Source organism: Canis aureus, chromosome 16, assembly GCF_053574225.1.
Source record: "Canis aureus isolate CA01 chromosome 16, VMU_Caureus_v.1.0, whole genome shotgun sequence".
Taxonomy (NCBI): domain Eukaryota; kingdom Metazoa; phylum Chordata; class Mammalia; order Carnivora; family Canidae; genus Canis; species Canis aureus.
The window spans coordinates 27739094-27763706 of NC_135626.1; the positions used below are offsets into that span (position 1 = coordinate 27739094).

A 24613-nucleotide genomic window follows, 5' to 3' on the forward strand; every position below is an offset into this window, starting at 1 on the left:
TCCGTGCATGAAGCCTGCTTCTCTCTCTGTGTCTCTGCCTCTCTGTCTGTCATGAGTGAATAAAATCTTTAAAAAAAATAAGAAAAAGGAAAAAAAATAAGAAAAAGGTATAAAAAGTTACCAAATTGGTAAGGAAAAAGTAAAACTATCACTAAGTGCATATGACATGATTCTATATACAGAAAACCCTAAGACTCGACCAAAAAATTTATTAGAGCTGATAAATGAATTCAGTAAAGTTGTAGGATACAAAGTCAACATACAGAAATCTGTTGTGTTTCTATACAGTAACAGTGAGCTAGCAGAAAGAGAAATTAAGAAAATAATCCCATTTACAATTGTAACAAAAAGTAAAATACATAGGAATAAATTTAATCAAGGTGGTAAAAGAGCTATACTATGAAAACTGTAAGACATTGATGAAATAAGTTGAATACAATACAAATAAATGGAAAGATATACAATACTCATGGATTGAAATAATTAATATTGCTAAAATGGCCATGTTACTCAAAGCAATCTACAGCTTTAATGCAGATCCCTATCAAAATACCAATAATATTTTTCACAAAACTAGAACAAATAATAATAAAATTTGTATGAAACAAAAGACCCTGAATAGCCAAAGCAATCTTGAGAAAGAACAAAACTGGAGGTATCACAATCCCAGATTTCAAACTATACGAAAAGTCATAGTAATCAAAATAGTGTGGTACTGACAAAAATACAGACACATAGATCAATGGAACAGAAATAAACCCACACATATACGGTCAATTAATCTACAAAAATGAAAAATATACAATGAGGAAAGGAAATCTCTTCAATAAATGGTGCTGAGAAAACTAGACGGCTACATGCAAAACAATGAAACTGGACCATTTTCTTATACTATGCACAAATATAAACTCAAAATGTATTAAAGACCTAAATGTAAGACCTGAAACCATAACATATCTTAAAGAAAACACAGGCAGGGATCCCTGGGTGGCGCAGCAGTTTGGCGCCTGCTTTTGGCCCAGGGCGCGATCCTGGAGACCCGGGATCAAATCCCGTCAGGCTCCCGGTGCATGGAGCCTGCTTCTCCCTCCGCCTGTGTCTCTGCCTCTCTCTCTCTCTCTCACTGCGTGCCTATCATTAAGAAAAAAAAAAAAAAAAAGAAAGAAAACACAGGCAGTAATCTCTTAGACAATGGCCTTAGCAATATTTTTCTGGATCTGTCTCATCAGGCAAGGAAAACAGAAGCAAAATGAAATTACTGGGACTACATCAGACTACCAAGCTTTGCATAGTGAAAGAAACCATCAACAAAATGAAAAGGCAACCTAGTAAATAGGAGAAGATATTTGCAAATGATATATATGATAAGAGATAGATATCCAAAACATAAAGAACTCCTACAACTCAACACCACTCAAGAATAACAAAACCCAAATAATTTAATTAAAAACTGGGTAGACATCCTGAACAGGATCTGATTACTCAGTCCCCACTCCCAAAAAAGAAATCTTGCCATTCATGATAACATGAGACGAACCTAGAAGTTATAACACTAAGTGAAATTAAGTCAAAGAAAGACTAATATCAGGGCATCTGGGTGGTGCAGTTGGTTGAGCATCCTATTCTTGGTTTCAGCCCAGGCTCTAGATATCAGGGTCATGAGATCGAGACCGCAGCATGGAGTCTGGTTGGGATTCTTTCTCTCTCCCTCTGCCCCTCCCACTCGTGCTTTCTCTCTTAAATAAATAAAATCTTAAAAAAGAAAAAAAAGAATAATACCATATTTCACTTACATGTGGAATCTAAAAAACAAAACACACAAAAAAACAAAAACAGACTAATACAGAAAACAAACTGGTATTTACCAGAGAGGAGGGGAGAGGAGATAGGTGAAGGAGATTAAGAGGTATAAACTTCCAGTTACAAAATACAATAAATCAAGAGGATTAAAAATACATATGGGGAGAGATACTGGGTGGCTCAGTGGTTGAGCATCTGCCTTTGGCCCAAGGCATGATCCTGGAATCCCGGAATTGAGTCCCACATCAGGCTTCCTGCATGGAGCCTGCCTCTCTCTCTGTGTGTCTCTCATGAATAAATAAAATTCATTTTTGGATCTGACTCCAAAAGCAAAGGCAGCAAAAGCAAAACAAAAAAAAGGGGGGACTAGGGGCATCTGGCTGGCTCAACCCATTAAACATCCAACTCTTGGTTTCAGCTCAGATCATGATCTCAGGCACAAGATATGGAACCCTGCAATGGGCTCCCTGTGCAGCAGGGAGTCTTCTTGAGATTCTCTCCCTTTCCTTCCCTCTCTACCCCCACCCCTTGCTCATACGTGCTTTCTCTCTAAAATGAATAAATAAATAAAGTCTTTTAAAATAAGAAAGAAGAAACAAGTGGGACTTTATCAAACTAAAAAGCTTTTGTATAGCAAAGGAAACTATCAACAAAATGAAAAGATAATACGTGGGAAACAATATTTGCAAATCATCTATCCAGTAAGGGCTTAATATCCAAAATATATTAATATTATATAACTCAACAGCAAAAAAACAAACAGTGCAATTAGAAAATGGGAGGAGGAGCTGGATGGCTCAGTGAGTTATGCGTCCACCTTTGGCTCGGGTCATGATCCCAGGGTCCTGGGACCAAGCCCTGCATCAGACTCCTTGCTCAGCAGGGAGTCTGTTTCTCCCTCTCCCTTTGCCTGTGTTCTGTCAAATAAATAAAATATTTTTTTAAATGGGCAGAGGATCTGAATAGACATTTTTCCAAAGAAAACAAATAGGTGATCGATAGGCACATGAAAAGATGTTCAACATCACTAATCATCAGAGAAATGTAAATCAAAACTACAATGAGATTACTGCCTCATACCAGTCAGAATGGCTTAGTATCAAAAAGACAAGAAAAACAAGTGCTGGCAAGGATGTAGAGAAAAGTAGACCACTATGCACTGTTGGTAGGATTGTAAATTGGTACAGCTGCTATGGAATACAATATGGAGGTTCCTCAAAATATTAAAAATGGAACTACCATATAATCTACCAATTCCACTTCTGGGTATTTACCTGAAGAAAATGAAAAGATATGCACCCTTATGTTCATCAAAGCATTATTCACAATAGCCAAGATATGGAAACAACCTAAGTGTCCAACAATGAATGAATAAAAGCATGGTGTACATATGCATGTGTATGGCTACTCAGCCATAAAAAAGAATAAAATCTTGCCATTTTGTAACAACATGGATAGATCTCAAGGGAATTATGCTAAGCAAAAAGTCATTCAGAAAAAAAAAAGTCATTCAGAGAAAGACAAATATCTATGATTTCACTTATATATGGAATCTAAAAAACAAATGAAGAAAACAAAAAATCATCGTTATAGAGAGCTGAATGATGGGGATGCCTGGGTGGCTCAGTGGTTGAGCATCTGCCTTCGGCTCAGACCATGATCCCAGCATTCTGGGATCGAGTCCCACATCAGGCTCCCTATTGGGAGCCTGCTTCTTCTTCTACCTATGTGTGCCTCTCTGTCTCTCTCACGAATAAATAAATAAATCTTAAATATATATATATATATATTAAAAATTAAATTGAAAAATTAAAAACAGAGAACAGAATGGTGGTTGCCAGAGGAGAAGAGGACTGGAAAGTGGGCAAAACAGGGGAAGGATGTCAAGGAGTACAAATTTCCAGCTATAAAATAAACAAATCATAGGTATGTAAAGTACAGCTGGTGACTCTAGCCAATAATATTGTAAAGCATACTTGAAAGTTGCCAAGAAAGTAAATTCTAAAAGCTAACTTCGTATGATGACAGATGATAACCAGATTTATTCTTGTTATGCATATGAATATTGAATCACTACAACGGGGCAGCCCCGGTGGCGCAGCGGTTTAGCGCCGCCTGCAGCCCAGGGCATGATCCTGGAGTACCGGGATGGAGTCCCACGTCGGGCTCTCTGCATGGAGCCTGCTTCTCCCTCTGCCTGTGTCTCTGCCTCCCTCTCTCTCTCTCTCTCTCTCTCTCTGCATCTCTATGAATAAATAAAATCTTTAAAAAAAAATTAAAAAATCACTACAATACATATGAATACTGAATCACTACACTGTCCACCTAAAACCAACATGTTATATGGCAATTATACCTCAATTTAAATTTTTTTTAAATTTAAAATAAAACTACCAGGGGCACCTGGGTGGCTCGCTCAGCTAAGTGTCTGACTCTTGATTTTGACTGAGGTCATGATCTCAGGATTGTGAGATCCCACATCAGACTCTGCACTGGGCATGGAGGCTGCTTAAGATATTCTCTCTCTCTCTCTCTCTCTCTCTCTCTCTCCCCACCCCCAACCTCCCCAACAAAGAACTACCATATCATCCAGCAGTCTTACTTCTGGGGATACATCCAAAGGAAATAAAATCACTATCCTGAATAGTTATCTGCACTCCCATGTTCACTGTAGCATTATTCATGGCAGCAAAAATATTCAAACAATCTAAGCATCCATGGATAGATGAATGGATAAAGAAAATGTACACACACACACGGAATATTATTCTGCCTCTAAAAAGCAGGAATTCTTGCCATTTGTAACAACATAGATGAACTTGGAGGAGATTACACTAAGTAAAATATAAGGAAAAAAAGTTGATGTCAGAGTAACAGAGAGTAGAATGGTAGTTACCAGAGGCTGGGGGTAGGGGCAAGGGGAAGACACTGATCAAAAGGTCCAAGCTTTCAGTTATAAGAAGAATAAATTCTGGAGACCTACTGTACAGCAGACTGACTACTGTTAATGATAATGTATTGTATGCCTGTAATTTGATGACAGTAAATCTCCAGTGTTCTCACTATACACAAAAGTCATAAATATGGGAGGTGATAGATTTGTTAACTAGCTTGATCATAGTAATTATTTTACAATGTATACATATATCAAAACATGATGTATACTTTAAATATATACAATTTTTATTTGTCAAAATAGTTTTTTTAAAGTCACGAATGTGTAGTCTCTATTTTACTCATTCTGACTTCAGGTATTTTGTCAGTATTTTAGAGTCATGTATATACATATTTCCTATTGTAGCCTAATAGGTACATTCCTTTAGGATACTGATCAAGTCTTGTACTGTTGAATCCCAAGTAATAGGACACATAAAAAGAACACTTAGCCTATGTTAAAACAGGTCCTGTGCTTAGTTTAGCACATCACATGTACTATCTTCTTTAACCCTCCCAGCAATCCTGTGGTGTAGGCACTATTATCTAAACCCCATTTTCCTGATGAGAAACTTGAGGTTTGAGAGGTTAAGGAATTTACTCAAGTTCACATAACTACTAAGTGGAGCCAGAATTAATTCCAAGTCTGATACCAAAATTCATGCCCTTTATCACTGTGTTATATTGTGTCTCACATATTCCAGAAAAAACAGAAGTATGTAAGAATGGCTATGGAAAATTGGGGGGCAAAGATCAGTAACCATAACAATTGTTATAAGATTCTACCACCTTATTTGATAAGGATTTATAAAGAAAACAGATTTTTACATATTTATTTACCAAAGATTTAATGAACATTTATGTATAAGGCAATGCTCAAAGATTCCTGTCCTTACAGTGCTTAGTTAGATAAGAGGTCTTTCCAGGAAGAAAGAAAGTTTCAAGGGAAGTAGAAGAAAGCCACTACAAAATGACAAAGTGCAAAATGGAGATGGTAACCATCAGTATAAATTCTACCTAGGATCTAGGTGGCCTAATTATGAATTCATATGTGGGTTGCCAGTGCATGAAACAGCAAGAAAATAGTGAACTTGGGGACTATATTAAAAGCTTACACTAATTAAAGACTGTATATGGAAATAGGTAGCCTTTAAATTTCTGTAATTAAAATCCAATTATCTTTTTCCTCTGCATCCCTACTACGTTAAGTGGTTTGGGCTCATCGTTTTTAATAAACTCCGTAAGACAGAAATGAAGATGTATTTATTATCTTTCTCAGCACCAACAAGTAGTCATTAAAATATGCTTTTAGGGTTGTGTGGCCGCTTCTCGGAGACCGGTAGCGCTTGCAGCATGGCTGACCAACTGACTGAGGAGCAGATTGCAGAATTCAAAGAAGCCTTTTCACTATTTGACAAGGATGGTGATGGAACTATAACAACAAAGGAATTGGGAACTGTAATGAGGTCTCTTGGGCAGAATCCCACAGAAGCAAAGTTACAGGACATGATTAATGAAGTAGATGCTGATGGAAATGGCACAATTGACTTCCCGGAATTTCTGACAATGATGGCAAGAAAAATGAAAGACACAGACAGTGAAGAAGAAATTAGAGAAGCATTCCGTGTGTTTGATAAGGATGGCAATGGCTATATTAGTGCAGCAGAACTTCGCCATGTGATGACAAACCTGGGAGAGAAGTTAACAGATGAAGAGGTTGATGAAATGATCAGGGAACCAGATATTGATGGTGATGGTCAAGTAAACTATGAAGAGTTTGTACAAATGATGACAGCAAAGTGAAGACATTGTACAGAATGTGTTAAATTTCTTGTACAAAATTGTTTATTTGCCTTTTCTTTGTTTGTAACTTATCTGTAAAAGGTTTCCCCCTGCTGTCAAAAAATATGCATGTATAGTAATTAGGACTTCATTCCTCCATGTTTTCTTCCCTTATCTTACTGTCATTGTCCTGAAACCTTATTTTAGAAAATTGATCAGGTAACATGTTGCATGTGGCTTACTCTGGATATATCTAAGCCCTTCTGCACATCTAAACTTAGATGGAGTTGGTCAAATGAGGGAACATCTGGGTTATGCCTTTTTTTTAAGTAGTTTTCTTTAGGAACTGTCAGCATGTTGTTGTTGAAGTGTGGAGTTGTAACTCTGCGTGGACTATGGACAGTCAACAATATGTACTTAAAAGTTGCACTACTGCAAAACGGGTGTATTATCCAGGTACTCGTACACTATTTTTTTGTACTGCTGGTCCTGTACCAGAAACATTTTCTTTTATTGTTACTTGCTTTTTAAACTTTGTTTTAGCCACTTAAAGAAAATCTGCTTATGGCACAATTTGCCTCAAATCCATTCCAAGTTGTATATTTGTTTTCCAATAAAAAAATTACAATTTAAAAATAAAATAAAATAAAATAAAATATGCTTTTAGGGATCCCTGGGTGGCGCAGCGGTTTGGCGCTCTATCGAGTCCCACGTCGGGCTCCCGGTGCATGGAGCCTGCTTCTCCCTCTGCCTGTGTCTCTGCCTCTCTGTCTCTCTCTGTGTGACTATCATGAATAAATAAATAAAATCTTTAAAAAAATATATGCTTTTAGGTAAAGATGTTCTGAATTAATTATGAATATAGTACTTGTTACCTGTGTGACTTTAGGCAATTTTTATAACCTCTCTATGTACCTCAAGCTTCTCATCTGAAAAATAAAAATAATAAGAATTCCTATACCCCATACAGTTGTTGTGAGGGTTAGAGAATGTGTTCAGGTTCTTAATAAAACTCAATGGGACGCCTGGGTGCCTCAGTGGTTGAGCGTCTGCCTTTGGCTTGGGCATGATCCCGGGGTCCCAGGATCGAGTTCCACATTGGGCTTCCTGCATGGAAGTCTCTCATGAATAAATAAAATCTTTAAAGAAAAATCTCAAGTGTTAAGGTTTTTTTTCCTGTTTAATATTATTTACTTTTTAAGTAAGGTACTGATAATAGACTAGATCCAGTACCAATTTAACTTTATTTTTTTAATTTTATTTATTTAGGGCAGCCCCGGTGGCGCAGCGGTTTGGCGCTGCCTGAAGCCCAGGGTGTGATCCTGGAGTCCCAGGATCGAGTCCCGCATCAGGCTTCCTGCATGGAGCCTGCTTCTCCCTCTGCCTGTGTCTCTGCCTCTCTCTCGCTCTCTCTGAATAAATAAATGAATAGATATTTTTAAAATTTATTTATTTATTTATTTATTCATGAGAGATACAGAGAGAGGCAGAGACACAGGCAGAGGGAGGAGAAGCAGACTCCATGTAGGAGCCTGATGCAGGACTCAATCCAGGAACTCCAGGATCATGTCCTGAGCCAAAGGCAGACGCTCAACTGCTGAGTCACCCAGGCGTCCCTATTTTAGAAAAAGAATAGAGCTTATTCTTCTTAGGAAACTCAAGTATTTTCTAAGAGATAAATAAAATAGAGTGTTTTATTATCATACAAGTTTTAGAATGCTTGGGAATCCTTAGTGTTATTAACCAGTTTGAGATGTGGCATGATTTATTTATAGCATGTTTTGCTTGCTTGAATGTAAGAAACTTTCTAGCTTCTTAGTGAATGTAGGACAAAGAAATCAGTATTTAATACTTCAAATTTAGAAAAATAAAAAAGAGAAAAATACTAAATAGGAAAGTCTACAAATGTAATTGCCCCCAAATGATAATACACTTGTAAAATTCCAAGGAACTTTCATATGTTAAAATGAAAATAATAAGCATTTTCAAGATAAGGTAATAAAAAGCCTTCCAAAACTATCTGTTAAAGCAGAATACGTGGTATGTCACTGTGAAAAAGTCTGGTGGTTCCTCACAAAATTAAACACAGAATAACCATATGATCCAGCAATTCCAATCCTAGGTGTACATCCTGAAGGACTGAAAGCAGAGACTCAAAGAAATAATTTGTACACCAAGGTTCATAGCAGCAAAAGGTGGAAACAGTGCAAGTGTCCATTAACAGATGAATGGATAAATAAAATGTGACACATATATATACAATGGAGTATTTCTGCCATTAAAAAAGGAGAGTCCAGGGGTGCCTGGGTGGCTCAGTCGGTTAAGTGTCTGCCTTCTGCTCAGGTCATGATCCCAGGGTCCTGGATCAAGCCACACACCAGGCTCCTAGCTCAGCAGGGAGCCTGCTTTTCCCTCTCCCTCTGCCTGGTGTCCCCCTGCTTGTGAGTGCACACTCTCTGCCAAATAAATTAATTAAATCTTTTTTTTTAAATGAGAGTGATACCCCAGAAGAGCATGAATAATTCAAAACATTAAGTGAAATAAAACAGACACAAAAACACATATTGTGTGATTCCACTTATATGAAGTTGGTACCCAGAACAGGCAAATTCAGAAACATGGAAAGCACAACAGAAGTTACAAGGGGCAGGGTGAAAGAGGGGAAATGGATAGTTATTGTTCAATGGGTATGGAGTTTCTGTTTCGGATGGTAAAGAAGTTCCAGAAATAGGTGATAGTTATACAACATTATAAATGTATTTCATGCCACTGAATTATACACTTAAAAATAATTAAAATGATAAATGTTATGTCATATAAAAAAGTTAAAAAATAATGCAGCTAGAATGTATATAATATTATTATAAAGAGTAAAGACGGGGATCCCTGGGTGGCTCAGCGGTTTTGCTCCTGCCTTTGGCCCAGGGCGCAATCCTGGAGTCCTGGGATCGAGTCCCACGTCAGGCTCCTGGCATGGAGCCTGCTTCTCCCTCTGCCTGTGTCTCTGCCTCTCTCTCTCTCTCTCTCTATGTCTATCATAAATAAATAAAAATAAATCTTTAAAAAAAAAAAAAGAGTAAAGAGAAGGAAATATTTTTTCTTTTTTTTTTTGAGAAGGAAATATTTTCAAATGTAGAAATAGAAAATGGTTTATTCCGTAGTTAAAATAATAACTATAAGAAAGATCTTTTTTTTTTTTTTTTTAAGATTTTATTTAGGGGCACCTGGGTGGCTCAGTGGTTGAGCATCTGCCCTTGGCTCAGGTTGTGATCCTGGGGTCTTGTGATCGAGTCCCAAATCAGGCTCCCCATGGGGAGCCTGCTTCTCCCTCTGTCTCTGCCACTCTCTCTGTGTCTCTCATGAATAAATAAAAATAAAAACAAATAATAAGTAAATAAAAGATTTCATTTATTTGAGGAGAGAGTGCGTGCACAAGCAGGGGGAGCAGCAGAGGGAGAGGGAGACACAGTCTCCCTGCCCAGCAGGGAGCTGGACTCAAGGCTTGATCCCAGGACCCCAGGAATCATGAACTGAACCAAAGGCAGACACTTAACTGACTGAGCCACCCTGGTGCCTCCCAAAAATGTTTTTTAACATTGAGAATGGGAGAACAAAGTTATGTATGGCAATTCAACATCATTATCTTCTTGCAACAATGATTAATATACAATACACTTGTTATCCTTAAACTGAGACCCAAATGCAATGTCAAAATCAGCCCTAGTAGATAATCAACATTTGATTTACATAATCTGATAAAAAAAAACTCTTCAAAGCACTAAGAAAAAAAAACCCTCAAAAAATACTTTGATAATAACATTAACAAAGCTACAATTAAGTAAGAGCAAGAGAAAACCCGTACTTTCCTGCTCCCAGGTATCTCTAGAAGAACATATGGTTGTTCTCAACTATTAACTTTACTTCAGGAATGATACACTGGCAGGGGCCCTGGGTGGCTCAGTCAGTTAAGCGTCTGACTTCAGCTCAGGTTATGATCTCAGGGTCCTGGGATCAAGCCCCTTGTTGGGTTCCCTGCTCAGAGGGGAGTCGTCTTCTCCTTCTGACCCTCCCTCCACTAATGTTTTCTCTCTCTCTCTCAAATAAAATCTTAAAGATAAAAAGGAATGATATACTGGCAGTCTGACAAAACCTATGTGATGAGGACCAAAATCAGGACAGTACTATTTCTATAAGTTAAAGCAGTATATATTCTCCAGGTAAAAATTCTAGTTTATAGAAAAGAACACAAATCACATAAGATGCTGAATCAGGACCATCAATTTAGGCTTCAAGCCCCCTATCTTTTTTTTTTTTTTTCTTCCAAGTTCTTATTTAAATTCCAGTTAGTTGACATATAGTATAATATCGGTTTCAGGAGTAGAATTTAGTGATTCATCACATACATATAACACCTCCTCAATACCCATTACCATTTAGCCCATTCCCATTCACCTCTTCTCCTATCAACTCTGTTCTCTATAGTTAAGTCTCTTATGGTTTGCCTCCCTCTTTTTTCCCCCTTCCCCTATGTTCATATGTTTTTTTTTCTTAAATTCTACATGAGTGATATCAAATGGTATTTGTCTTTCTCTGACTTGTTTAGCTTAGCATAATACGTTCTAGCTCTATCCATATCATTGCAAATAACAAGAGTTAATTCTTTTGATGGCTGAGTAATATTCCAGTGTATATATCCCACATCTTCTTTATCCATTTATCAGTTGATAGACATTTGGGTTCTTTCCATAACTTGGCTATTGTTGATAATGCTGCTACAAATATTGGGGTACAAGTGTCTCTCCAAATCAGTATTTTTGTATTCTTTGGGTAAATACCTAGTAGTGCAATTGCTGGGTCATGGGGTAATTCTATTTTTAACATCTTGAGGAACCTCCACACTATTTTCCAGAGTCAAGCCCCTATGACATTGTGTTTAAGACTCCTGAATACAGTGATGCTCAGTTAAAACAATGTCTCAGCCATAATTTCGAGTTAATACTGATTTTAAAGAATTCAAAACAATATAGATTTTCACTCTAACTCACAGACCTAATTATAGATTTGGTAGAAGGGTTTTTATTTTCCTACTGAAAATTCTGAAGTTGAGGGCAAAGGTTTAAGTGGTTTATCCAATAAATCAATGGTAAGAACTTTAAAAGGGGAGAGCTGTCTCAGCTGGTAGAACATAGGACTGTTGTGAGTTCAAGGTCCATGCTCAGTGTAGAGATATTTAAATAAATAAATAGATATATAGATAGGAAGAGAGGAAAAGGAATGGACTTTTATCATTGAGCATCCATATGCACTAAGCTAAAAATATTTCTGCACCTACCTACAAATAAATATTTCTTTTTTTTTTTTCAAATAAATATTTCTTATAGTTCATGTAATTTATTATTTAAAATACCTATGCCACATAATTACACAACTCAAGAGTATACCATTCACATCCCGGTCTATGTCAGAGGTAAGCAAATTTTGGTCTGTAGAATCAAGTCTGGTCCAACATTTTTTTTTTTTTTTGTAAGTGAAATTTTATTTAAAAAAAAAAAAGAAAGAAATTTTATTAGAATATAGTCACACCCATTTGTTTACATATTGTCTATAGCTGTTTATTATAACAACAGGGTTGGGAGGTTATGACATACCTTATGACCTGCAAAGCCTAAAATTTTACCATCTGGCCCTCTACAAAAAAATATCACTAGGGGCTGCTGGGTGGGATCAGTTCGTTGAGCATCTGAGTCTTGATTTCAGTTCATGTCATAATCTAAGGGTTGGGAGATGGGAGTCCTCATTAGGCTCTGCGCTCAGCATCAAGTCAGCTTGTCCCCCACCCTCCTCCCGCTTGCTTTCATGCTTTCTCTAATAAATAAAATCTTTTTAAAAAAGTCCTTGGCCTGTACAAATGCCACCCCTGGAATAATGTAGTGCAGTTAGTGTAGTATAGTGTACAAATGCATGTAGTGTACAAATGCATAGCCAATGCAACAGCCCTGAAACAAGTTACTGAAGAAACTATTCATATTTGATAGATGAGAAAACTACTACTCAGTGACACCAAGTATATATCTAAGGTCATACAGCTCTTAAGTGACAAAGTCAACTTTCAGATCAAGGTCCTCCCAGTAAGTCACACAAGACCATATACACATGGGAATATTAGTAATACCTCCTACAGCTGTTATTGTTAAGTTTCAGAGAAGTGCATAAAAATATTAGTTGTTATTAATATTATTAGAGTCAAAATTAAACCCTCATTGAGTTTGGCCTTATATTCTCCTTTAACCTTCCACAAAACTAGGGTTTTAGCCATGCATGCCTCCATAATTACCAATCTCTCAAAATGTGATCCTCACATTCCTATTCTCAACATACTCCATCTGTCTAAATACTACTCTTTGTCTAGAATCAACTTAAATGTCACATTCTTAGGGACACTTTCTCTGAGTCTCTAATCAATCTTCACTGCTCTTTCCTACATTATCCTATCACATGTTACTTGCAAACACTTTAACATTTGTTTCATTCTACTTTCAATTACTCACTGATCTATTTCTCCTTCTGGATTTTACATGTTTTAAGAAATGATCTTGGGGCACCTGGACAGTGCAGTCGGTTAAGTGTTCTGACTCTTGGTTTCAGCTCAGGTCATGATCTCAAGGTCATGAAATTGAGCTCTGCATCAGGCTCGGCATCCAGCACGGAGACTCTCTCCCTCAACTCCTTCCCCCTGCTCTAAAATAAATAAATCTTTAAGACAATGATTATTTAGTCATTCTTATATCCACCTCGATCTCCCGTCCTACATAGAGTGTCTATCAAAGTTCTTTGTACATGGTGAATATACATTGGACTCCATGACCTTGTTCACCTAGTCTGATCTATGTTCCAATCTGTTGCTTATCACACCAAACTAGGTTGCCTCTAGTATATCTGTCCACTGCTCAAAAAAAGCAAGAGGAAAGCTAGAAAATTCTTGCAAATGAAATACAGTATTTTCAAATTGTTACAATGTTCAGTATGATATTCAATACTTTAAATGTGAATTCCTCCCTATAATTTATTAAGATTAATGATTTCATCAGGTTTGTCAACAGAATCATTCCCTCATTTAATCATTAGACCAAACTGCTCAAATCCTCTCACAAATAAACACAATGTTCCAACTCAGCTGCTGGCAGCAGAATGTGTTCACAATGAACAGTCCCTACTATGCTGGCAAGAATGATAGGATTAGCGAATTACAATATAGTCTATATCAGTTTTCATTGGAATAAGGAACAACATGGATTTATCAAAAAGCAAACAGTCCTGAAAGACATCTTAGGGTTTTTCCACAAATATGGAGGTTTCAATAAGTCAAGTTAAATTGACTTTTCTCAATCGTGTACACAATTTTTCTATGATAAAGAGAATGCCAAGGTATGAAGTCTTAATGAGAAATGGGCTAAAACGATCCCATTTACAAGCTTTTCTCTATCGTGTACACAATTTTTCTATGATAAAGAGAATGCCAAGGTATGAAGTCTTAATGAGAAATGGGCTAAAACGATCCCATTTACAAGCTAGCAAAGACAAAAGTATTTCAAATAAGCTGGAGATTTATATAGACCTGAAGTCTGACAAAAAGAGGACTGATGGATATAAACAAAATAGAAGACAGTCTCTGCTATAAAAAGCTTGAGTTTCCTTTGGGGAAGGAAAAAATAAACACAGGAAATAACAAGAATACTAATGAACATTGTAGCTTACAGGTAGTGATTCAAAGTATTTATTTCATCTCACTGCTACATCACAAATTATTATAACTACTACTCTAAAAAAAAAAAGGCAACATTATTTAGTCCTTAAGATTGAGCCACAGAAATTGAAGGGAATAAAGAGAGATTATTTTTTGTTTTTGGTGAATTGAGGAAACCTTCAGAGTAAAACAATATGTGCTATTTATCCCTCAAACACGGAGGAAAGAAAATAAATCACCTGAGATTAGCATATTACATGCAGACAAAAACAATGAAACTTCAATCTTCTACCATTTCTTACAACAAAATGTAAAACTAATACGAAATGTATCTTTTGCTAGGAATTCAGCATCATAAACACACTAAACAGACAATATTAGAAATTCTCATTCTTGGGGAATTTAGACATTAAAAAAATAAAATGGATTTCTGTAACATCTGTCCTGCCTTTTATCTTTAGTTCCTCATCTTTTAATGACAAAATAAGTTAATGTTAATTAGTAAGACCTTATTTTTCTTCTTTTCCAGCTAATGACATGAACCACAAAAACAAAATTATACCATAACAGAAACAGCATAAATCCATTCACCATATACTGGCTAATCAATAAAGTAATATCTTACAAACACACCTCATTTACAGAAGGGACACTTCACAGATGCCCATAGTTTAAAAAAAGTCTCCATTTTTTCCTATTAATTGTACTCTGATTGAACAATGTATAAAAAGCAATAACAGATTTTGAAGATGTAAAGCTATTTGATTGCCACGAGATTCACTTTTGACATGACAATGCAAAGAATAAATTCTAAAATTTCTATTTCAAAAGGCAAAGTCCTAATTTATGTTGCTATAGATACATTATTTTTCCTATTTTTTTCCCCAATTGATTAGCTAATAAACTTCCAACCTTCCACTTCAGGCAAATAGAACACTACCCTGGGAAAAAAAAAAAAAAAAACAGAGGTCAGCAGAAATGATAAATGTGATACTCTAACCCACAAAGACAGTGGAATTACTGGTTACAGAGTAACATTTAATGAAACAAGAAAGGATATAAAAATATGACTAAGGAACAAGACCCTATTAAATGAGTAGATTTGAAAGGAAACAAAATAGAATTTCTAGAAATTAAACATATAATAATTAAAGTTAAGAAACCTGGCAGACAGGTTAAACAGCAGGGTAGCTGAACCTGAAGTAAGAATTTACAGTTTGAACTGGAAGAGAAATGTAAAGAATTTACTCAAATACAAAATGGAGACATAAACAAAAGTGAAATTAAGACACAAGGAAAAAAGAGTAATAATGCCTAACACATCTAATTAGAATTCCAGAAAAATAGGGATGCCTGGGTGGCTCAGTGGTTGAGCGTCTCCTCAGGACATTTTCCGGGGTCCTGGGATTGAGTCCCACATCAGGCTCCCTAAGAGGAGCCTGCTTTTGCCTCAGCCTATGTCTCTGTGTGTCTCATGAATAAATAAATAAAATCTTTAAAAAAAAAAAAAAGAATTCCAGAAAAATAAAACAGAATGGAGCAGTATTTGAATAAATAATGGCTAAAATTTTTTCAAGATTGATGAAAACCATCGTTTCTCAGATGCAGGTACCCTAACAAATCAGAAGCATGACAAAAAAGACTACCCTATATAGATTACAGTGAAACTAGAAAACCCCAAAGACACAGAACATATTTTAGAGTTCACAAGAGCAAAAAGGCAGATACCTGATAAAAAGACTGACAACTGATTTCTCAATAGCAACGATAAAACTCAGAAGACAGAAGAATAATTTTTAAAAAGCTAAAAATAATCAACCTAGAGTTGCAATACATAGGAAAATTATCTTAATATGTGCAAGAGCAAGTAATGACATGTTTAAACAAACAAAAACTTGGGATCCCTGGGTGGCGCAGCGGTTTGGCGCCTGCCTTTGGCTCAGGGCGCGATCCTGGAGACCCAGGATCAAATCCCACATCGGGCTCCCGCGGCTCCCACTGCATGGAGCCTGCTTCTCCCTCTGCCTATGTCTCTACCTCTCTGTGTGTGTGTGTGTGTGACTGTCGTAAATTAATAAAAATAATAAACAAACAAAAACTGATATTAATTACTAAGAAAAGTCGTTTAAATATACTCCTGGAGGGGAACCCTGGGTGGCTCAGCGGTTTAGCGCCTGCCTTTGGCCCAGGGCGCGATCCTGGAGTCCCGCATCCGGCTCCATGCTGGGAGCCTGCTTCTCCCTCCTCCTGTGTCTCTGCCTCTCTCTGTCTCTCATGAATAAATAAATAAAATATTAAAAAATAAATAGAAATAAATATACTTCTAAAGTATGTACTTCAGGGGCTCCTGGGTGGCTCAGTTGATTAAGCGTATGCCTCAGACTCAGGTCATGATCCCAGGGTCCTGGGATCCAGCCCTGCTTCAGGCTCCCTACTCCACAGGGAGCCTGCTTTTTCCTATCCCTCTGCCTGCTACTCCCCCTGCTTATTCTCTCTCTCTCTCCCTCTCTCTCCCTCTATCAAATAAATAAAATCTTTTAAAAAAATAAGTAAGTATGTACTTCAGGAAAGAAGGAAACTTAGAAGATCTATCTTGAGATGCTGGAATCCTTTTAAAAAAATATAAACATGGGAACCCTGGGTGGCGCAGCGGTTTAGCACCTGCCTTTGGCCCAGGGCGCGATCCTGGAGACCCAGGTTCGAATCCCACATCCAGCTCCCGGTGCATGGAGCCTGCTTCTCCCTCTGCCTCTCTCTCTCTCTCTCTCTCTGTGTGACTATCATTAAAAAAAAAAAAAAAAATATATATATATATATATATATATATATATATATATATATATACATGAATAAACCTAAACAAACATTAGTCATATAAAATGATAACAATGATATCTAATTTGTGGAACTAAATTAAAAACAGAAGTAAAATATCAGACTACAAACACTCAACCTAAAAGAAGATCATCCAAGTTTAAACATTTAGAAGTCCTTCTCAGGGGCACCTGGCTGGCTCAGTCAGGAGAGCATGCAACTTTTGATCTCAGGATCAGGAGTTTGAGCCCTACACTGGATGTAGAGATCACTAAAAATAAATACATAAACTTAAAAAAAAGTCCTTACATAAATTAGTTGGATAAATATTATTAATTAACTTTGGATTTTAGGTTAAATATGCATGTTAACATTTTTAGAATAATCAATAAAAAAAAGCAGAGTGTGTAACTTCCAAAGGACAAGAAAAAGAAAATGAAGGAGGGAGGAAAAGGTAGAACAGGAAAAGAACCACAGAAAATACAAGTATAACAACAAGCAGAGTAAGTATGACAATGAAAAACGTAAAAGATAAAAATATACCTGCTATATCAGTAGTAACAAACTATAAATTATCTACAACTAAAAAGTTTATCAGTCCAGATGTTTTAAAACTAAAATCCAACTGTATGTGTTCCCAAAAGACTTATCTAAATTATAAGAAAAAAGATTGAGAACAAAAAGATGAGTAAATCTATACCAGACAGGGACACATGGCTAGCTCAGTTGGTAGAGCATGCAGCTCTTGATCTCAGGGTCATGAGTCTGAGTCCCACTATGGGTGTAGAGATTGCTTAAAGATAAAATTGAAGAAGGGAGGGAAGGAGGGAGAGAGAAAAGTTGTATCAGATAAAACTAACTAAAAGAACTAGTTAGAAATATTAACAAGATAAACTTTTATGTAAAAGTCTTACTAAGGTAAATACATAATGATGAAATACATAATGATCACTACATAATGATGAAAGGTTCAGTTCACCAGGAAGACATAAAAATTTTGAACTTGTATGTACCTAATAGCAGAACTCCAGAATAAAGCATATATCAATAGAATTAAGGGAATAAATCAATGAATCCACTATCATAATGGAAGAAATTAATTCCTCTTTCTCAGTAACTAATAGACATAGCAATAAAGAGATTAAAAATTTTAAACCTGAATATAATTTTTATTTTATGATCATTATTTAGAGCACGCACCCAACAACTGGTGTGCTGTTCAAGCACATGTGAAATGTTTTTGAAAGACAACCATATAGTAGGCCATAAAGCAAAATTCAACCTATTTTAAAAACTGTGTCGATACCTGGGTAGCTCAGTAGGTTAAGGGTCTGCCTTTGGCTCAGATCATGATCCCGGAGTCCTAGGAGTCAGGCTCCCTGCTCAGGAGGGAGTCTACTTCTTTGTCTCCCTCTGCTCTTCCCCCTGCTCACACTCTCTCATGCTCACTCTCTCTCTCAAATAAATGAATAAAAACCTTTTTTTAAAAAAGATAGGACTATAGAAAAAAATTTTTAAAGCTTTGCCATATACACATAAACAGACATTTCTCCAAAGACAACATGCACATGGCCAAAAGACGCTTGAAAATAATGCTCAACATCACTCAGCATCAGGGAAATTCAAATTAAAACTGAATGAGATACCATCTCACACCAGTTGGAATGGCTAAAATAAACAAGTCAGGAAATGACATATGTTGGTGAGGATGCAGAGAAAGGGGAATCCTCCTACACTGTTGATGGGAATGCAAGCTGGTACAGTCACTCTAGAAAACTGATCATCACTGATGAAAGAAATTCAAGATGACAAAAATGGAAAGATATTCCATGCTCATGGACTAGAAGAAGCAATATTATTAAATATCTATACTACCAAAAGCAATCTACAGATTTAATGCAATCCCCATAAAAACACCAAATACAGGGGCACCTGGGTGGTTCAGTCAATTAAGCATCCAACTCTTGATTTTGGCTCAGATCTCAAGGTTGTGAGACAAAGCCTTGCATTGGGCTCTGCAATGGGTATGGAGACTGCTTAAGATTCTCTCTCTCCCTCTGCCTCTCCTTCCCCTCACCCTACATTTTTTTTTCACAGAACTAGGACACATAACTACTAAAATTTGTATGAAATCACAAAGGATCCTGAATAGCCAATGCAATCTTGAGGAAGAACAACAAAACTGGAGGTATCATAATCCCAGATGTCAAGATATACTACACAAAGCTACAGTAATCAAAATAGTATGATACTAGCACAAAAATAGACACATTAATGGAACAGAATAGAAATATCATATGATCCAGTCATTCCACTAGTGGGTATTTAACCAAAGAAAACTGAAAACACTAATTTGAAGAAAAAAAAAAGAAAAAAGAAAAAAACCCACTAATTTGAAAAGACATATGGACCCTTATGTTTCTTGCAGCATTATTTATAATAGCCAAGATATGGAAGCAACCCAACCGTCCATCCACAAATGAATGAAGAAATACATATAAAATTGTACATTTTGTATAGCTTTTTCTTTACATACCTGCCAGAAAAGGGGACTTAACACTAATAATGACATGTATTTTGCTCATATTATACTTTTATTTAGCATTTTCCTTCTTGAAACCATGATTTTGGTCCTGTTGTATTTTTCATAGATGGGAAGACAAGCTAGAATGAAATAAGTTAACAAAGAAAGAAATGTAAAAGTATAAGTACTAAGTATCTGAATTCAATTCATTCTTTGAAAATCATAGGTAATATATTTAAAGAATCAATTACCAGTTCCCATCCTAATAAACTGCAGTAGTTCCTCCCTTATTCTGAGGGATATATTACAAGCCCCCAAGTGGATACCTCAAACTGTGGATACTACTGAATCTTATATATGTTTTTCCTAATCATATATACCTATAATAAATTTTAATTTGTAAATCAGGCACAGTAAGTAACAATAATAAAGTAGAATAATATACTGTAACAAATTTATGTGAATGTAATCTCTCTCTAAATAATTTATTGTACCGTACTCACCCTAATTTACATGAGGATGTGAGATGAAAAATGCCTATGTGATAAGAGGTCATGAGGTGAATGACCACAGGCACTTTGATATATCATTAGGCTACAACCGACCTGACAATACATCAGGAGGAAGATCACCTGCTTCTGGACTGTGGTTGACTGCTGGTAACTGAAAGCATGGAAAGCAAAACTGCAAATAGGGGGGACTGCTGTATAAAATGACTCTTCATACCTATGCTTTTGCATTTGCAGAGTCCAAATCATGCATTATTATGTAGAAATCTAGGTACTATGATATTGAAAAGAAAAATCAATCTTTTTAATGTTTAGTCAGTCTCATAGCTGTGGCATACTTCTTTAATAAATGATATATGAGTTGCACACCTCTCATTTGACAATTTGAACTTGTTTTTACAAGATGACTATGGTCAAGATCAATATGTTAATTTATTTGAGAAGACAATTAAGGTGAATCTGAGTCTCATCCTAAAAAGTTACCTGAACTGGTTTGGACACATATTTAAATAAGTCATATTTCTTTAGGTTTCTATTCTTTTTTTTTTTTTTTTTTTTAGATTTTATTTAAGAGAGAGAGAGTCTGAGTTGGGGGGAAGAGCAGAGAGAGAGGGAGAAGCAGGCTTCCCACCAAGCAGGAAGCCTGACATCTTGGGACTCTGGGATCATGACCTGAGCCAAAGGCAGATGCTTAACTGACTGAGCCACCCAAGTGTCCCTAGGTTACCTATTCTTAAATATAAGTGCAATGATTTCACATAAACACAAGGATATTTGCTTTTTTTTAAAGATTTACTTATTTATTCATGAGAGACACACAGAGAGACAGAGACATAGGCAGAGGAAGAAGCAGGCTCCCCACAGGGAGCCCAGGATGGGACTCAATCCCAGATCCCAGGATCACGCCCTGAGTCTAAGGCTCAACTGCTGAGCCACCCAGGCATCCTGAATATTTGCTTTCTTTATATTAAAAGAAAAAAATATTTCCAGATCCCCAAGGATCAGAAAACGTGACTGTACATTGTTTTCCATTATCTATAATGCTACTAGTAAATTAACTTTCCTTCCTTCCTTTCAGAGGTATTTTTGATAAAGTCACATATTATCACAAAATATCTGGAACAAAACTGTATTAATACAACTAGATCTGTGTATTTATGGATGGCACCATTCTAGAGCAATGACAAGAAGAATCCATAACAGAGTGTATTTTAATATTTTCTCAATGAATTTTTGAGTATCATAGAATTATTATCCCTGATATTTGTAAAATGTAAAATGTAGATAGGCTAGCTTCAAAAGATCAAATTAATTATAATACTAATGAAACTTAAGTGAATCACAACTTATAAAGTCAAAACTTACTTTTATGCACTTGAAATGCCCTCCTCCTTCTCTTACTATTGAGAAACTATACATATAATTCACTAAAACTTGTTTAGTTGACAATTAAACCTAGAGATAAAAGTTTTGGTAAGAAGAAAATAAAACAGGAAGGCAGAGGGCATATCCTCTGTGACTGGTGGGCTAACAGCAAAAGGTATAAAACTACCTAATTAGTGAACCAAAAGGAGGAGCAGAAAGATGGGGCAAATAAATATTTAAAGAAATAATGTCTAAAAATTCCCCCAAATTGGTGATAGACATAATTTCAGATTCAAAAACTTTATAAATCCCAAGCAGGAGAAATAACATAGATAACCATATCTTGGCATATCATAGTCAAACTGATGAAAATCAAGTATAATGAGAAACTCTTAAAACCTTCCAGAAAAAAAAAAATTACACAATCCAGGTGATCGATGACTTATCGAAAACAAAGGAAGTCAATGAAACGATATCTTTAAAGAGGAAAAAAAAACAACCCTATTAATCCATAATTAATATCCAGGGGAAATATCTCTCAAGAATGACAAAAGAACTAGAGAAATTTTAAATAAAAAGGGGCACCTGGGTGGCTCAGTGGTTGAGCATCTGCCTTTGGCTCAGGTCATGATCCCAGGGTCCTGGGAGGTAGTCCAATATCAGACTCCTCTCAGGAAGCCTGCTTTTCCCTCTGCCTATGTCTCTGCTTCTGTGTGTCTCTCATGAATAAATAAAATCTTTTTTTAAAAAAAAAGAAAATTTAAATAAATCAAAATTAAGAGAATTTGTTGCTGTAGCATTATAAGAACTGCGAAAGGTAGTCCTCCAGGCTAAAGGAAAAAGAAACTTTGGAACTTCTGGAAGAAATCATGAGCATTAGAATGATAACTATTGCTTAAATATAAAGTTTCTTTTTTTTAATAAAAATTTTATTTATTTATTCATGAGAGAGAAAGAGAGAGAGAGAGAGAGAGAGATAGGCAGAGACACAGGCAGAGGGAGAAGCAGGCTCCATGGAGGGAGCCTGATGTGGGACTTGATTCCGGGTCTCCAGGATCAAGCCCTGGGCCTAAGGCAGGTGCTAAACCGCTGAGCCACCCAGGGAGCCCAAGTATAAAGTTTCTTTAACAGGAAGAGGTGGGGTGAAAGCAATAGAAAAGCACAGGAAAAAAAGAAACAATATAGTAGGAAAAGATGCAAAAGTTGAACTTTTATTACAAGAAGGTATTCAACTTTATATCCTTTATCATGATGTGAATCTTCAATCTGTATATTAAACCTTTTTCCGGGATCCCTGGATGGCACAGCGGTTTGGCGCCTGCCTTTGGCCCAGGGCGCGATCCTGGAGACCCGGGATCGAATCCCACGTCGGGATCCCGGTGCATGGAGCCTGCTTCTCCCTCTGCCTGTGTCTCTGCCTCTCTCTCTCTCTGTGACTATCACAAATAAATAAATAAATACCTTAAAAAAAAAATTTAAACCTTTTTCCTTTGAAAAAAAAAAAAAAAGTTTCTTTAGGGCACTCCTGGGTGGCTCAGTCAGTTAAGCGTCTGCCTTCAGCTCAGCTCATGATCCCCAGGTCCTGGGATAGAACCCCAGGAGCCTGCCTGCTGAGCAAGGAGCCTGCTTCTTTCTGTCCTCCCCACTCTTGCTATCTCTCTCTCTCTCTCTCTCTCTCAAATAATAATAATAAAAATTTTAATTTCTTTAGATACAAATCACTGCTGAAAGCAAATTTTACAGTAGTTCATAATATGCATGAAATATAATACACAGGACTAGATCATAAAGGACAATGAGGGAGGTGCCTGGCTGGCTCAGTCAGTAGAGCACGCTACTCTTGATTATCAGGGAGGTGAGTTCATGCCCCATGTTGGAGGTAGAGTTCACTTAAAAAAAAAAAAAAAAAAAAAAAGATAGTAGGGGTAAATGGACCTTATATTGCTAAGTTCTTATATTTAACACAATGTAATAGAATATTAGCTTTAAGTAAACTATGAAAAATTAGGGATATAGTTGTAATCCACTGATCCAATACTAAATAAATAATGCAAATAGATACAGATTTAAAAGCTAATACATAAATTAAAATGGAATTCTAAAAATAAATATTCCATTAATACAAAGGAAGGCAGGAAATAAGGAACAATGAGCAGAGGAAACACTAAGAAGAAAAAGTAAAATAGAAGAACTAAACCCACCCATTTAAATAATTAAATGTAAGTTGACTACACCAAATAAAAAGGCCACCAATATCAGAATATATCTTTAAAAAGCAGAAGATAACCACATGCTGTCTATAAGAGACATAATTTAAAGACACAAACACAGATAAATGGATGGAAAATATTGTCAAGTATAAAAAAACAAGAGTGGCTATACTAACACTAAATAAAATAGTCCTGAAGCCAGAATATTACCAGAGATTTATTTTATTTTTTAAAAATATTTTATTTATTTGAGAGAGTGAGTGCCAAGCACAAGTAGGGGGAGAGGCAGAGGGAGAGAGAAACTCTCTGCAGGGAGCCTTATGAAAGGCTCAATCCCAGGCCCCTGGGATCATGACCTAAGCTGCAGACAGACACTTAACCAACTGAGCCACCCAGGCAACCACCCAGGCAACCTCTTACCAGAGATTTTTTTTTAATGACATCTCAAAGATAAAATAAGCAATTCATAAGGAACAAGCAAAAATCATAAATGTGTAGGTATCTAATAAGGAGCTTCAAGATACATGAAGCAAATCTGCAGAATTAAAGGGAGAAATATACAAAAATCATGACCATAGGTGGCAATTTTAACACCTTTTTCTCACTTTACAAAGTTTCAATAAAAACATATAAGATCAGAAAAACACTATCAACCACCTTGACCTGACATATATAGATCATTATATCCAAAGGTACAGAATACACATTCTTATCAAGTGTACATAGCATATTTATCAAGACATACCATACAATATGATATAAAATAGGGTTTTTTTTAATTGAAGCACAATTGACATACAATATTATATTAGTTTCAGGTATCAAACAGTGATTCAAAAATTCTAAACATTAAGCTATACTCACCAGAATAAGTGTAGCTACCATCTGTCACTATACAATAATATTATTTATTACAATATTGACTATATTT

The 24613-nt window shown here is 36.2% G+C and overlaps 1 protein-coding gene and 1 pseudogene across 1 annotated transcript in view; one reads left to right on the top strand and one right to left on the bottom strand.

Annotated features, from left to right (window-relative positions):
* Positions 1–24613, bottom strand: part of PPM1E (protein phosphatase, Mg2+/Mn2+ dependent 1E) — a 215773-nt gene that overhangs the window by 148000 nt on the left and 43160 nt on the right. The window lies entirely within an intron of this gene.
* On the top strand, positions 6027–7172 carry LOC144286261 (calmodulin-1 pseudogene; annotated as a pseudogene).